The sequence below is a fragment of the Corvus brachyrhynchos genome, unplaced genomic scaffold (assembly GCF_000691975.1).
Source record: "Corvus brachyrhynchos isolate BGI_N302 unplaced genomic scaffold, ASM69197v1 scaffold32, whole genome shotgun sequence".
Taxonomy (NCBI): domain Eukaryota; kingdom Metazoa; phylum Chordata; class Aves; order Passeriformes; family Corvidae; genus Corvus; species Corvus brachyrhynchos.
Window position 1 is genome coordinate 15,373,071 of NW_008237919.1, and position 17,498 is coordinate 15,390,568.

At 36.7% G+C, this 17,498-nt stretch overlaps 1 protein-coding gene across 1 annotated transcript in view; it reads right to left on the reverse strand.

The window, feature by feature from the left end:
* Positions 1-8,669, reverse strand: part of PAWR (pro-apoptotic WT1 regulator) — a 36,120-nt gene extending 27,451 nt beyond the window's left edge. The window contains exon 1 of the mRNA XM_017733288.1: positions 8,533-8,669. The gene's annotated coding sequence lies outside the window, so the exon portion shown is untranslated. The remainder of the gene's footprint in view (positions 1-8,532) is intronic.
* Positions 8,670-17,498: the final 8,829 nt, after the last annotated feature.

Below are 17,498 nucleotides of genomic sequence, written 5' to 3' on the forward strand. Positions count from 1 at the left end.
TTTCTCATGGGCAAAAAGGACCACAGTTTCACTTGAAAGCGCTTTCCAAAGCAGCAGTATTGGATAGTGCATGTGCAATACAGCTGAATCAGATTTGCTGAGCATGTGCAGATCCTCTGGCACAGTAAAACCCACTGAACACGCATGGATCAGCAGCACTATACCAATAGACACACATATACTAAATTTGCTCACACGGCAGGAGAGGAGGAAGATTTTGGCAGAAAAATCATGCTTCTACAACAGTGTCTTCTGACATAGCTCATTCCCATGAGAAATCTACTAAAAACACAAATCCATACAATGTAACTAAAAACTAGCAATCTAATTTTTTCAAAACAAATCCTTGAGTGTAGTCAAAGCCTCCAGTTATACCAGACAAGAACACCATACAACATTTTTACTCCTAAAGTCAGAAGTTACCTTGATGATTAAACAGTTACCATATAGAGTGGGGGGTTTTCCAGCCTCCAATAATACACACAGAAAAAAAGCATTTAAAGCAAATCAAGACTGCAAATTCAACCAATTCAGAACAGGTCAGAACGTCCTAGACTTATGCAACTTTCATTCAAACTCATGATACTGCCCTTCCTGACATATTTTTCCACAACATCTCCTAAGTGGAACACAAGGAACAGTACTCAGTGAGTAATGTTCAGTATTTTGCATTTGCTAGCTCTTCACCACATGGACATGTGCCTTAATTACTGTTATTAACATACTCAAACAGCTCTGAATATAGGCCCATATTGCTAGAAATTACTTGAGTGATTTGTCTGATCATGTGTGACCATGAAAACACAAAATTCCTGTGTTCCTGTTTTCCTTACACAGATCACAGAAATCATCTGGGTCTCCCACACCACAGGAGCCATGGTAACTGAAAAACCTGGTTCATGTCATGACCTGTACAGGGCAGCAAATTTCCTCCAACTATTGTCACTTTAAAAACACTGCACACACACAAAACTGACTTAAGGAAATATGTTGTAAAAATTAGTGATCTTTTAATACTTAAACAACACTGAATTTGAATACTTTTCAACTAATTTTTATGCAAACACTTTTAGCCATATAGTCGGATTTCCTCTTGAGTTCTTCTGCCTGCAGTCACTATTATTGCTTAAACGCTTTGTGAATACTAATGACTACTTTCATATCATCTCTGTGAAGTGCATCACACTCCACTTACAAATAGAAGACCCAAGATGAGTATTACCCGGTAGTTAATTCTCAAATATTAGAATCATACAACCTGATTTGGCAGAATTACTTATGACTTCACAAACTCAAACATACGTTACCCTAATTTATGTATTTTAATCCCATTTACTTTCTTACTTTTAAAAATAATACCAATATTATAATCATGTTATTATGCAAAATAATTCCTGGCCTAACATCTAAAGAAATGTAGTGCTGAGAAGAAAACATGTTTAATACATTTGGGCATGCATAGTGTAGCACAACCACATTTTCTCTATGGATGGAAATTAACATCAAGCACAACACAGCAATACACTTACAAAAGATGAATTATTACTCTGGAATGCATGCACAGTTCTTCTTTGCAAGAACTACATGAAACCTAGATGCCAGACACCTTTGAAAAGCTGTGGTCATGTATGAATGGGCATGTGTATTACTACCACATACTTTGGATAATGAGAGTAATTGTAAAATGATGTTGTATGACATTACACTGCTGTGCAAAATGAAAAGCCAGAAGAGGCAAAATAGGAAAAAAGTGCAACTTGAGTTGACTGGCTTATTTGGCAGTATATTCTTGGCAAAAGATTCAAGTACAAAACTCTGGGGAAGCTTGTGTCAAGCATGTTTTCAGCTGTCATTCTGAAAGGAGATGCATGTAACAAATTCAGATCCCTGCATTTCTCACAGTTTGCCACAAAGCTAAGAAGGAATTTTTTTCCTTACCTTTATTAACTGCTTTCAACAAAGCTTATAAGGTGCCTCTATTAAACGTTTATAGTTTTGTAACACTGATATATATCATTGCTTCCAAAAATTTCAATGTGTTAGGTCACATTTAAAGAAAAGAATAGTATTTAAGCAAACAGAACTACAAACCACACTTCTGTAGAAATATCTTTGGACCATGTTCCTTTTAGAAAGTGCCTGCAATGTTTTGGTGAAACATTAAGACTTTTTATAAAAAAAGGTTAAAAAAAAGATCTGATGTGGTTTTCCTCCAATTTTCAAAGGCTTTTGAATGACTTACAACTAAATGCACAAGGCATAACTAAATGGTCATGTTAATAAATCAAGCTTAGATGACTTCACCAGCCACCTAACCTATTCACTACTGAAGTTAATACAATGAACCCAACCTACTGTGACACAATTTCATAACTGTTTCATTAATGCTGATTATGTAGACATTTCATCCCATCCTCACTTCCAATCAACAAGGATTCTTTCAAAGGTCCTGGGTAATTTCTACACCAAACGGAATGATTATTCAAGCTTCTATCAGAATCTCTTAGAGAGAACAAAAACCTGCATTGCTGTTACAGAGAGGAGTGAGAGCAATCCAAGACATGGCAATACTATTGTGTATGTAAGTCAGTGCTCCGAGCTGAAAACTAGGGCAGCTTTGCCTTTCGTTGTCTTGGATTAACAGCTCCACAGGAATTCAGTACTAGGATCAAGCTTTAGCCTGTCTGCTAATGCACATAATTTGTACTTACTGCAAGAATATAATACAACTTACAGTCTAACAAGGCTAAGTGCTACAAATGAAGTGACATTTTTTTGTCTAGCAAATCCATTCTGTATTGGTGACTGCAATTCAGTGTGGATGTTTAACTGCCTAAAATGTATCTCACAAAGCTGTATCTTGTATAAAATAATTTTGTAAGATTTAAGATCTTAATTTCTTGATCATATAGATTCTAAGAGCATTACAGGGAGACCAAGAAATGTGCATTACAATTGCATACACAAAGCAAGTTAATGGTTGGAACAAAATGATTGTTATTTCCAACTGAAGTGCAAGGATCTTGAATGACGCCCTGCGCTTTGCAGGAATATATAATATGCAATTAGGTACAGCAAAACAGTTGTCATGGCTTTAAAATAAGAGTGAGTCATGTTTCATACTGGGGTCCCAGGCTTCATAATGCTTGAGAAGAAAATTCCCTCACCAGTTTCATACCAGCACTACAAATACCAAGGCAGGTTTCTAGCAGATGACTGCACAGAGATCTTTGCAAATCAGTACAGATACAAAACATAATAGTAACTGCGATAGTTATGATCTTCAATTTCTTAATATGGAATTAAGAAATACACTGGACAAATTTTGCTTCTGTATGACAATAATAAAGATCAGCATTCCCTTTCTACAGTAAGATACTCTAAATCATTCTAGTATTTATAAATCATTACCTTTCACTTGAAGGATTTGGAGTATTAATTTCACAGAGGTTGAAGTTCATTATCTAAGTCACTCAGAATTTCCTCTTTCCATGCTCACAGGCACAGAAATCAGTATTTCTCACTCTATTGATTCCTGTTTCCATGTTATGTTAGTAGCAAAAATCATCCTGACATGTTTGGTTCAAGTTTTCCAGGGAAAGGAGAGGATTCAGCTCATCTAGCAAGACCCTTTTTGTCCTCAGTGAGGAGAAAAACACACATCTTAGAACACAATAAACCCCACCCTCATGCCAAAGACAAAAGTAATTTTGAAGATCTCAAACACCTTTGGTCTCTTGATGCTTTTGATAATACACATTTACTCAACTCCCATATCTCAAATGTCAGTTATTCACAGCTGATAAATTTTTTGCAGTGTACTCATTCAGTACACTGTGCTGTGCACAACTAGCATTTACAGACACTACAACATTTGAAATAAAATGCAAGCAGAAAGGAATCAAAGATAACAAAGCAAACGATTTCAAACTCTTTCCAAGGTATTGAGAATGATACTTCTGTATTATTATAGCATAACTGCCAAAAAGCAGCCAGTTGTAATTTGAAGGTTTTAATGGATAGAGGACCTATCCATTTGTCTCCCACTGCAAGGCTTTACATTAGCTTTGAATTAATCTTCTCAGCCTTCCCAATTGGCTCTCCAATTTCCCAAGAACACCGTAAGGTGACATACACATCACAACATGCTACCATGCTCAGATACCACTTTTGTCATGACACACAGGCAATGTTAACCCTACTGCCACAAGATTACATGAAGAAGGGCACATATTTGGGGAATATTTTAGGAGGCCAGATCCACAAACAACTGAATTCCAAGAGGCACATAACCACGGTATCAGTAAACCTGAATGCTTTGATACAAAAGCCTAGCATATGCTGGTTTTTGGCAGGGGTTCTTTGAGTATTAGCTAATAGTAATGTCTTTTCCACATTCTGGAACGCAGCAAGTTTTCTAAAAGACTTAAAAATAAATCATCATTAAACGAATTGTTTTTTCCTGCCACATCTTGTAGGTTTTTTTGATGCAAGCTTTCCTTATAGCACATAAATACTAACTCCATTTTCAATTAAGAAATGTTCGCTACTTTGAATGTATCATTTCTATCCACCTGCAAGAAAGACATTGCTATCAAATAGTTTTGCACTACTTTCAATTTTGCCATCTCTGCTAAACAAGAGTTAGATTTCTACAATTACCAGACTCCAAAGATTTCCAGTTAAAGTAGAAACTTAAGAAACTTTTAAGTAGTAGTTTTAACTATGCTTGTCCTTAGCATTGCAGATTTGTAGCTCATTTGTAAGAGTTCTAAGCTTACTGATACAGGACTTATCACCCTCAGTCTGCATCCCCATACACATCACCAGAGTAGCCCACAGCTCTGCAACTCACAAGATTAGAACAGCTGAAGTGCAGCTAAGAACAGGAGGAAAATCAAGCAAGAAGGTCAGAGCCAGATATAACACTTGTGTCTGGAAGTGGATTTAATGTTGATTCACCTGGTGAGGTGTGGCTTTCCACACTCTCTTTTGCTAAAGTGAAATAACAAATTCTTTGATTTTAATAGTTTTTCAGTGCTTGTAACATTGCCAGACCTACCATTTTCCACATTGCCAATATAAAATAATTCAGAAGATGATTTCAGTCAAATAGCTCTGCTTCAGGGAAAATACTCAAGTCTGCTATATTTTTAGATCTATTCTTAAACAAACCTGGGATGTCTGTGCTTTGGATCAAGAACTTAAAATTTAGCCAGAGTTTTCAAAAAATGTACATATTGCCTGAGAAAATGAGAACTGCCATCTCTGATAATATTAAAACAGAACTGAAAAATCAGATTAAGGATTGGAAAGAAAACCTTATTCAGCAACACATTTCATCATCAAATATTAAGTCAATATCATATTCACAATAATTACGTATTTACAAATTCCATTAAATGATAATAAGAATGGACAAATGGGGGGAAAATAGCTGTAACTACAGAAAAGTATTTATTCTGCTTAGTACACAGAAGTAAAATATGTATTAGTCAATGGCACCTTAAAATGAGTTCTTACAACTACAGCATAAGCTCTACTTTTAAAAAGATTATTAGTCTTGCACATAGTAGAATCAGAAGGAAATTAAGTAATCAAAGCCAAAATAACACTGCTGTCAAATTCTGTTCAAAATGGGCAAGTTCTAAGTCTTCTAATAAAAAGCGAGTTGACAGACCCAGTAATAAACCGATTAAGTCTCAGTGGCTACAACTTTCTAAGGTTCCACCTGTTCTGTACATGTCCCACCCTGGGCCTCTGCCCAATCCAAAACCCAGAACTCTCTTCTGTACTGTCAGTAACAGGACACTCCTGCTGTGCTCTGTCAACAAATAAGTAGTGCCTGTTGGAATACAGAGATGACAAACTTGGAAACATGCAGGATACAATTAATACAGACAGTTTGGTAAATAAAAACTGAGATTGCTGGTCAAGAAGAATAGAAAATATGGATGGAAAAAAGAGGGCATGGGAATATAGCCAAAATATTATACAGTAATACCACTAGGGGAAACTAAAAATGACAACTTTCGGAATATCAGCTGAAAAAGTGAAAACAGAGTGAACACTGTAAGAAGTCTAACAAACAACTTGGAAAAAAGCATAAAAACTTTTCAGAATGATGACTCCTGACGAATCTGCAAAGACAACAGATCCGGTTATATGAGGCATACAAAGAGGAGACAGTTGCTTTGCAGAAATATTTTTGTTGATGTTCACCAGGGAAAAGAATGGTAAGAGTGTCACATCAGAGCACTCCCTCTGGAGAAGGGCCTATTTACAGCAGAAGCACTGTTAGAATGTGAAAACAAATTAATAAAATAAATTTTAAAATGTTACCTGCCAGAATTATACAGTTATTTTACTCCTTGAGCTTTGACGAAACTATGGATGGTACTGAAAAATGTAATAGCTACTACTTGACATCAAATATAACTTCTCTAAAAAATTTAAAATTTAAAATATCACTTCTCTAAAATATAAAACTGCCCTAGTACCACCGGGTAACCTAAACATCATCCTCAAGAAGATTCTGAAACAAACAGAGAACTACAGAAGAGTAAACTTGATATTTATATTGGATAAAGTGTTGCTACTAAATCTAGAGCAATTAGGGAATAACTGAGTAAATATGATACCATGTTGAAGAGTCACAAGGGCATTTGTGGAATAGTTGCACTTCACAAATCTAATACAGCTCTTTTAAGTTATAGAAACATGTCCAGGACAGAAATTTGATTGACAGCATAGTGCATTTCAAAGACACCCCCTAAAGACTCTTAAAGAAAGTAATCTCTTAGAATAAAAGCAAATGTCCTTTTGTGAATAAATCACTGGTGAAAAGGCAGGAAATAATGGTGGACCCTGATGGTCAGCTTTCACAGTGGATGGAAAAACCAACCAAGGAGTGTCACAGGAACCTGTGCTGGAACCTGTATTTGGGGAGGAGATGTCCACAGATGCTATTGAGAACAGAAAAGATACAGATCAACTGTAAAAACATGCAGGACTCCTTTACTGGGAGTGACTGGAAGGTAAAACAGGAGATTAAATTTAATGTACATAAGCATAGTGTACATAAGTGAAACAAAAGGTGAACATGTTTCTAAATTTACACAGGCATCAACCTCTGACCTTGTTATTCTCATTCACAGATAACTCCAAAATGTTACGTTTGATTAGGCATACACAACATAAACAGTAAATTCAGTGCTCAGGAGACAAATAGACAGGCATCAGGAGTTATTAGGAAAGAAACTGAGAAAAAACAAACCCCACCACTAAACCACTCTAGGACTGCATGCTGTACTGAATGTTTTATTGGTTCTGGTTTTGGGTACCAAACAAAACAGAGTCAAACTGGAAAGTATAGAACATTACTGAGTAACTCCTATATGAGAAACAACCAAGTAAAATAGAATTCTTCAGCCTAGGGAACAGGCAGCTGAGAGAAGCCATCCTCTCTCTGCAGCACTCAGTTACATAAAGAGGAAGCAGTTCCCCATGTCCTCCACTGGGCCATCTTGCTGAAATCATATCAAAACAGATGGAAAATGACAGATTCAACTTCAGCAAAAGGAGACTGATCTTGACATTCCAGGTAATTAAGCTGTAGACTTCTCTGCCCCAGGCTCTTCTCAATGTTAAAAGCAACCATGAGCATGTAAAAGACTGGGCAAAATTTTAGAAGGAAAGTGTATCAAGATCCACCAATCCAGACATGCCCCCTGTCTTTATGGGTGGTTAGAAAACTACCCATGATCACCACATGGTTGGTTTGTTTGCATGTTTTTCTCCCTGCGCATGTCCTGTTGCCTCTGTTGGGCTGGATGGCCTCAGTTTGTACAGCTGGGTTTGTACATGCTGTTAGGTAACAGAAGGAGAAACAAGACTGCTTAAAGAGACTTAGGGCACTCAGGAAGGAGACAGAACATTTGCCACAGGTGGTACAGTATGAAGGAGGGGTGTACTGGGCGTAATTGGCAATGTTTTGATGTCAGGGGGAAAGGACTGCAGGAATGAGTGTGTTCAGGGGACTGGAGAGCAATAAAAACAGAGAAAAGGTTTCACAGAGGCAAGGGGTGTTTTCCCTAGGTGTTTGTGTGTTGCTTTCAATCCCAGAATCAGTAATTAGAAGTTAATTGACAAAATAAATTAGGATAGTGTGTCCTGATTTAAAAGTCTACCTCCAGTTAATTGAATATTCTAAACCTGTCAGTATTTTTCACTTGAATAATTTTTATCCCAGTTTCTCTTCCCCTCACTGAATAGTTAGTTCTACGACGAACATCAAAACTATTACCTTCAATGCCTCTACAGAAAGAGAAGATTCTATTGCCAGAATCTTCACCTCAGTAGTGTTACGTTTGAGGAATGCAACCTCATACTCTGCTTTCAGTAATGTGTCAACTCCTGAACTTCAGGGTTTTTTCATGTAGAGTATAATCTACTACTATGAAAGACAAAGAAGAAGGCATATGAGTTTTAAATCTGAGTAAAATACCAAAATGAACAATGTTAAGATCCCACCTGGAGTAAGTATGAGCCAGAGGTATCTGCACTGGAACTCTCATTTTGTATCGTATTCTGTTGAGTAATAGCATCCTCTTTCTTTCGTTCCTTCTGCCCTGCTTCATCATCTTCATACTCATCAAGGCTCTAAAATGAAAAATATTTAGTTATCAGTTATAGTCTTTGTATGTTGCTTCACATGCTTTCCGCATTTCACAAAATTAATGCATCAGTGAATATTTTCAAATATTAATTTCATATTTCAGTGAAGTTTAATGTTTAAATGCTTTTCTTTCCAACTAACAGCTTTTTCTTCATCACAAAAGTAAGAAATAATCAAAACAAGATCCAATTTGATAAAGGTTTAGACAATGCTGTGCAAGTTCAGTGCTAATCCTGCTGTGAGCAGGAGCTCAGACTATACCTGAAGTTCCTTCCATTTGAATGATTCTACAACCCTGTTTGCCATATGGAATCGTATTACCTCTACCCATTAGAGATTTTGAGGAAATTCAGAAAAGAAAAAATAAAAAAAGAGTTAATTGTACTCTTCACTCAACAGCTGATCTTTTTGACATAGTGGCATCTATTGAGGCTGAAGTATCAGTCTCAATCACCCATCTTAATTTTGCTCTCCTTGGTTTTCATTTTGTCTTTAAAAATTGACCACTGAAAATCAGTAATTTTTAACTTAATTGGACAGTCATTAATCACTAACAGTTAACATATATAATGTTTTGACTCTTCAACACTAATGTTTCATACTAGATTTGCTGAAATACTTGCTTTGAAAGGATTAAGTTTCTAAAACACTGACTGCTGTCAGGCAGAGACAGGAAAAGTAAGTAGGCAAGTAAACAAAAAAATAACTAATCAGTATTACTGCCTCTGTTCTAGCTCAAAGCTATGTTAGTGCCAGGGTAGAAATGTGAATACTCAACCAGCTTTGGGCTAAGTCAGCTATGTCTAGATCAGTCTATTAATTTAATGTCCACAAATTTGCAGAAAGAAAAAAAAAAAAAACCAAAAAAAATCTTATGGTTAGAAGACCAACTTGAAGCAGACAAAGCTCAGAAAAACCCCAAAACCCTGACCATGACATCACAAGCTGTTTACCAGCACCATACATTAGAACAAGAGATGTGTGAAACCTTGTTACAGAAACACAGGGAACTGATCAGTTTAAGACATCAGAAAAAGCTTCTAGATTAATGTACAGTACCTTGAGAAACAGAAAACAGGACTAGCAGAGAACAAAGATGAATGTCAAATTATTTCCGTTGAAATTTGTAATGCACAAAAAACCAAAAGTCACTATTCTGAGACCCAGATACTGACAATCTCTGTCATCATCTTACACAGAGGACACAAAACTAGTCAAAAGCATATGGTGAGAATGCTGGAATACAGTATCTTTAAATATAAAACCAGTGTTATTTGCTAGCTGAAAATAGCACTAGTATAACAAAAACTAACTCCAGCTCCTCCAAAGCAAACATTGTGGTGATACAAAACCTGGTGATAGAAAACTGACAAACCAGAAAGGGATATGGTTCCACAAGTGAACCTGAATAAAAGCCATTTAAACTCTCCACAGCAGCACTCATGACAGCAACACTAATGCAATTTCACCAGTCTACTTCTAACCAACCTTTCAATGTAACTGATGCAGACATTCTCCTATCACTTAGAAAGGCATACTTAGAAGATTATTACGGCTGAATCATTACACATTCAAAAACACTTTCAATGAGTTTTTATAATAAAATAATTACAAATATTTAATTCTTTTGCGTCCATTTATAACAAGGCGTTTAAAAAACACTGTCATGGCACATTCTAGGAAATTATCTTTAAATCAACATCCTCTACCTTTTATAAACTGTAAAACTTAAACAATTTGATAACATAAACTTAGGTCCTAATTTATCCCATTTTCGTATTAATCCATTATGAAGTGACACAATTAAGAAATAATCAGGCCCTACGGCAACGAGAAATGGAGTGATCTTCACCTCTTACAAAGCCAGCCTTGTTCAGAAAGAACTACGAGGCACACAGAAGATATCATATAAATTATAACTAATGTCATGCTGATGAAGAATGCTTGAAGAATGATACTGTGTTCAAGAAACAAGAACACTTTCAGATTGTTCTTCCAGTCTCCAAGTTGCCGTCATAGTGAATGGAAATCCCAGATAAACGCAAAGGAAAGAGAATGTTTCAAATTAGCTTGGAAAACAGCCTCTAGAATGCGTAGGAGAAATCCGACTCAAGACAGAAGAGACTAGTAATCTTCACACACCTCAAAATAACTTTGCATTTTCAAGGAACAACATTCTTTAAAGAGAAAAATGAAGCTCAAATATCAATGTTGTCGGGGAAAAAGTCTTAGTAGTGACTAAGTAGACAAGTGTACCTTTCTCCACAAATTCTCTCCTTCAGATACATGCTTCTCATAAGCTTTCCAGAGACCATGAGCATTCCACAGAAATATTTTTCTCTGAATACAATTACATCTGTAATGAAGAATGTTCTTCTCCCTTTTAATATAAGATCACCTGTTACTAACTATTCTTTTAGCAATTTTGGACAGGAACAAAATCTGGTATGAAAGTTCTAGCCACATAGTTTTAAACTAAACATTTCAGTTAGGATTTGCCAGCAATGTCCATTCCCACCCCTTCCTTCCTTCTCAGGAAGGTCCAAGATCACCAAAGTCTGCATATCAGTACCATCGAAAGGTGTTCAATCACCCCAAACAATCCATACTTCCAAAGTTAAAGGCCTTCTTCCCGCGCATGGGACAGTTGATTAAACAGCTTATGTAAATCTAATTCAGAACATATAACCTCCGTTTTAAAGGCTACTGGGGCTTGCTCCCCACTCCAGTTCCCTTCACTGGAGTAGGTGCCATGCCAGCTGACACCAGCACAAGTTTGAGTGGTTAGAACCAGAGGAGCACCAGGCTTTTATTACTTGTAAGATATGAGGTGGTAGAGTCACAAGCACAGGAGAGTCACCATCTGTGGCTGACATGGCATATTTGGCCTGGGCTGCCAAGGCCTTCCTGCCCTAAAGCAGATGCCTAGTCATTGGCAGAGCCTGTGGTTTCCCAAACACAAAGGTTACGTTCTCCTTCCAAACACGTAGACACACCAATTTACACAATGTTTACGAAGTGCAGGCTGAGCACAAGTCAACATGGTAACAACTACATAATTTAAACCTTTTACTGCTTTCTAGTAAGTTATTAAGTTTTGCTTCAATAACCATTAGGCTTAATAAGGAACTCCACTTTTTTTGACTCATGACGAAGTAAGCTTTCTTATTGAAAACATCCTGCTTTATGCACTTCATCTTCACTTATTGATTGCTAGTATTATCGCCATTTATGTTCTAACTTTTAGAATAATAAAAATCAATAAAACCACATTTCAGTTGATACATTATTATTGAAAAAATTATAAATGTTTAAAGTCTTGTTACACACTTTAAAAACTGGGTTCTTTCAAACTGCCCGGCAGCTGAAACTGCCTTACCCACAAGACATTTCAATCAGCTGGATTACTCTGTTGCTCATGTTGCAGGCTCTCTCAAATACTGCATTTTGCTGTGAAACTAGTTTCACATCATTGAAAAAGACATAAAAGCAGCAATTACTTTCTCTGTCAGCACAGCAGAGAAATGGACTTGTAACCACCAAGGTGTAATTGTGACCCATTATATAATTCTCTCTGTCCGTTCCCTTTCCTCTGCTTTTTTATTTTGCCACTAGGCACATACCATTTCAGATTCTTATTTTCCATTAAAATCATTTGAGTCTTGTACAGCAGATATTCAATGTGACATTCCCACATCTGATCTTAATATAAGGAATCCACAGAAATTCTTTAGGTTTTCTAGCATTTCAGTAAATGTTTGAAGCTGCAGTATAAACATTTTTTCTTTAAACCTCTAGTATGGAAAATACAAGCAGAATAAGATGCTTTCAAAAGAATCAGACTGAGGAAAGAAACAGCCACAAAGATATCCCCACATTCCAGCACACCACAACCTGCAGTTTAAGGAGACATTGTACAAAGAACATTTCTAATGATTCACTGGTTTGCTTCCTATAAATATTTGTGCATTGCTAAGAACAAGCAAAGTTGGGGAGGGACTGTTTCTTCCCTGGAAAGAAGCAATATTCCTACATGCAGATCAATTTACGAGCACGCACAAGCTGCTCTCGCCACAAGAAATCGTGCTGAGTCAAAATGTCCCTATTCCCATCCCCCTTCCTGCACCAACCTGCTCCTGCCTTGGTGTTCTGCTGGCCGAGCACATAACTGAGGGCTTCCCAGTTCATTTCAATGAAAGGTCAGTCAGGTTAGTTTCAGCAGTTTTAATTAGCTCAATTGACTTTGCCTGGACCAGATACAAGCCCATTCAAATGATTTATTTCACAGAACTGCAGGAATGGTTGTGCTACATCAGCTTTTCGAAAATGATGAGCACTTGAGATAATACCATATTTAACCAGTACAGCAAGATGTGCAAGCAGATACGTACTCTCGGTAAAACCCCATGTTCCGCTTTATATTGGGCAATAAACAGAAACTCTACATCACCATCAGTTATCTTGATGGGTTTTCTTAGCTTAACCAAGGTAGTAATCTAGAAGAGGAAACAAATTGAGATGTCTTCCCATTTCCCAGAAACAACTACAAACAATTAAAAAATGCAATTTTAAAAAATCAATTTTACCACAAGGATACTTCCCATGCTGAGAAAAAGTTCAAAATGCACTATCACAACTTCATCTCAAGATGTTGTAAAGCTGCAAAGGTTTCTATTAAATGTAAATATTTTCTAAAAGCTTCCACAGTAGCAATATAAGACAAAATATAAGGATTGCTTTTAACTCTGAAAAAAACTTATCCAGCCAATTAATTACTGCAACATACATTTTAGGATTCAACATTATCTTTCCTTTGGCTGACTGTTCAGAAAACCTGGAAAATTAACTGCAAATAAAAGACAGCTATTTTACACATCATTTCCCTAAATCACTCTTCTTACTGCAACACTGAGAACCAAATGCTTCCTCGCTTTACCATGCACAACTTTGATATCAGCTAAATACCATCTTCCCTACCTCCTTGCATAGTATCAAATTCTTGTCATCACCTCCCATCAAAACCAAGCAAAAATCCCAAACCTCTATGATTTAAGATTATATAACTTTTCCCCTCTGAAACACTAATTTTAATCCTATCTGTAACACACTTTTATTACAATGTCCAGGCAGCACCCAAAAATTTAAGTAAACAGGTTTAGAGCAATAAAATCTTTTCCTAGTATGACAGTATAATTGGAAAAATTGCATCTTTTTCATTTTGCAAGCCTTTCATCACATTTCACTTGCTTGAGTACTTTTCTTCATAAGTTGAAAACCATTCCAATAGAGGTGAAAAGAGCTAATGTTATTCCTAGGATCTAAAACCTACAAACAGTTTTATGGATTACCCAGTAAAAGATTTTATTTTTATAAGAATTCAATTGTCACATTAAGAGAGTCCAGATAAGGATACTGAAATCCAACACCTCATCCGCATGGCTTTTGTGCACTTCCAGAAGTCTACGTCTCTACCTGGTGTAGTCCAATATCAACAATTAGTATAATCACAAGCATGGATTTTTAACATAGAAGAGGAGTAAAGCCAGGAATCTTTGGAATCTGAGATCAAAAGAGACCAGACAACAACAATGGGTCAGTGCCCAGCAGGTGGGCCAGAGCACAGCTGAACGCAGCCATAGGATTTGTTCATCCTTGACCACGCTGCCCACAAAGCAATCCAAAAACACAAGCATCGCTTAGAGATCACTGAAATGCACATCTTGCTCTACAAAATTCACAGCATTCCTGATTATAAGTCACGTTTCCTTTTTTTTTTAACTCTACCCTTTTCTCACCCATAATAAGAATTTATAAGTGCCTACTTTGTATACTCAATTATATTCCAGAGCAAATACAATTTAAAGTCTCAAAATCCTCTTAGAAATGTTTCTGGAAAAGAACCCAACATATTTGTCTGTATTAAGAGCAAAATAACAAAGTATTTTGAATACTTTTAAAGCTTTATGCAAAACATCAACTGCATCAACACTAGAATGTCAATTATCCCTCATTACAATAACAAAAAGCAGCAATGTTTGCAGTTTATTACTCATCAAAATACACTGTTTGGTCACAAGTGTTTTCAAACATACCACAAGAATGAGTTCAAAAGTCCAATGTTTAACTTAAACTAATCACTGAAAAATCCTTTATCACAAGGCTTGTCGAGAATGATTGGTGGATATGCTTAATTTAACTACTTAGTACACGACATTAAAGTCACAGAGTAAAATTCCAGGGATACAAGAAAATGTGTCTTGCAAAAGATAAGCTAGCTATCTGGCATTATTAAAATCTTCCTAGAAAAGAGAGAGACACAACAAAAATTATGGATTGGCAAACTATCAGAATTAAGCACCAAACTACTTAATCCTGAACTCACGGTTAGCATTTTAGAGCCCTTCTGATGGATCAACACCTAGGAACAGAAGTATCGAGCAGCAACAATGACTGAGGCTCCTTATGCAATGACATCAAACTGCTTACACCTGTTCCATAGGGAAATTATTATATGAATAGAATAGTGATTCATCCAGAAGAAGTCACAATCCCATGCTCTTAAAAAGAAAATGTAAATCACCATCAAATAAAGGGTCTAAGAAAAAACCAGCCAAATCCTCCTAATGCTGCTCATATGATCTACAGGCAATTCCAGGACACCCGACTTCCAAAATTATAGGGTCCTTATATAGCATATCTCTGTGTGCTGAAAGAGTGAAATTAAAAATCCCACTCCTCATTCAAATTTTGCACACTGCTCCTTCCTTCTGTTTTGCTAGTAACAACATGTCTTTTCCCTCCTCTACTGATGGCTGACTTCTGGTATAGAGTTAATTAAAACTACATTCTGTACACAGAAATCACTAACAGTGTTGAACATATGAATCTAAAAGTTACAGAAATGTTTCCCAAAATCACACACACACAGAAGTGGAGTCAGTCACCAAACCAGTCTCATTAACCCTCTAATTAAGATTCTTAAATGCTGCATCCTATCTGAAACAAAGATGGCAAACCAGTGGCTGAGCAGAAGAAATTTGGTAAAAGTTCATCTGGTTCAGCCAGGGGGGGAAAAAAAAAAAAAAATTGGTTAAAAATATTTGCACTGTTCACAGAAGAAATATTTATCAGTTTGCGTCTTGCCACAGATATCAGGAAACAACAATCATAGACTGCAAGAGCAGACAAGAATTCATCCTGGATGTATAGAAAACAAGTGATAGTTTACACACTTGATGCCTGTCTACACTGTTTTTTCTATTAAACTTGCTCCTGTATTAGGTAAGATTTTAGGAGATGTTGGTATTAGAGGGCATGTAAACAATGGCTGAACAAAAGCCACTTAAACAACAGATAATGGAGTAAAGATGTCTGTAACCACCATCATTCTGACTTTCACTGCCATGTGTTTCTGACAAAACTTAGCAAACAAACACTGCTCCAAAAGAGAGAAAGATGTATTGTCAGGTAGAAAAAGACCATACAGACTGAGCACCCTTCTCTTTAAAGACATAGAAACAGGTAGAGAAAAAAATCTTGGAGAAGATTACCACACTATTTTCAAAACAGAATTATTCATTTTAATGTGAGCCTATAACACAAAAGAATGTTCTCTTCCCTAGTACATCTGTGGTGCTTATGAGAAGAAATAAAGATGAGATCAGTACTTGAAGAATGTTCCAAAAGGAGAGCAGCAAACAGGTTAATCAGTGGAACTGTATTTCTGACTACCCTATCCCCTAAAGCATGCAGTTTGTAGCTATTTCTACTGTCTGAATATCAAGTTGCATTTAATTATTATTTTTTAATGCAGTGCCTTCATAGGATTCTGCTCTCTTGCCTAATGGGCTAGTTGTCATTTTTCTTATTCTACTCACTGAATCTCATTGAATGTTTACATACAGTGGGTGTGGGATTGGTCAAAATAAACAAAGGCAAAAAGGCTGATGAAAACCAACTGAGCATGGGCAAGCCAGGACAACAGACTCAGAACCAATCCCAAAGGGAAAAAGAAAACTTCGGCACAATGCTTTTCTGAGAATTGTACTACACTTCTCATTTAGGAGTGAGATCTTCTCAATCTACAGAAAAACTGATAAAAATATCAATCAGATTTTCTGCTTTCCCAGATGCTTCTTTTGACTCCTAATACAAGAAAGTGTACTAACCAGACAGAGATGAACTCTACATTCAGCCGTGGAGCAGAAAGGGAGAAGTAGTACTGAAAAAGCACTTCAAAGAGGATAAGCACTTATCGGGATGAAAGAAATGTTTAAATTTGATTTTTAAGGCAATAAACAAGCACTTTTGATGGACCCAGCACTGTTGTCAGGAATAGACAGCACCGATTGAAATTCTGCAGGCAGACAAAACACATCTGTGGTACTGAAGCCTCCCTAGGACAGATATAACCAGGTAAGATCAAAAAAGTTTGAAGTTGTTGCTGTAGTCAATACTGTAACTATTTCTTGGAAAAACACCTTATACCTAGTGACAACTAAACCTAGTGACAACTCTGTGAAGCTGTTTCCAAACCCAGACTTCCAAAATCACTCTTTAGCTCTGTATTTGGAGGGAAGTCCTCTTCCTCAGGGGCCTTGCCAACACTTTTTTAATAAATATATCCATGTCCAAGGATCTTGAACGAAATCCAGTCCAGGTTCTCACAGTGCAATCTTGCATGCTAACAGCATAAGAGTCTCCTGCTACCTCCACTTGTACCCTTGCTTCTTATGGAAACTGCTCAGAAATCACAGCTCTTTTGTACCAGTATCTTTTTGAAGGCACTGGTGCTGCGGGGTGTGTGCATGTTGTGTTCCAG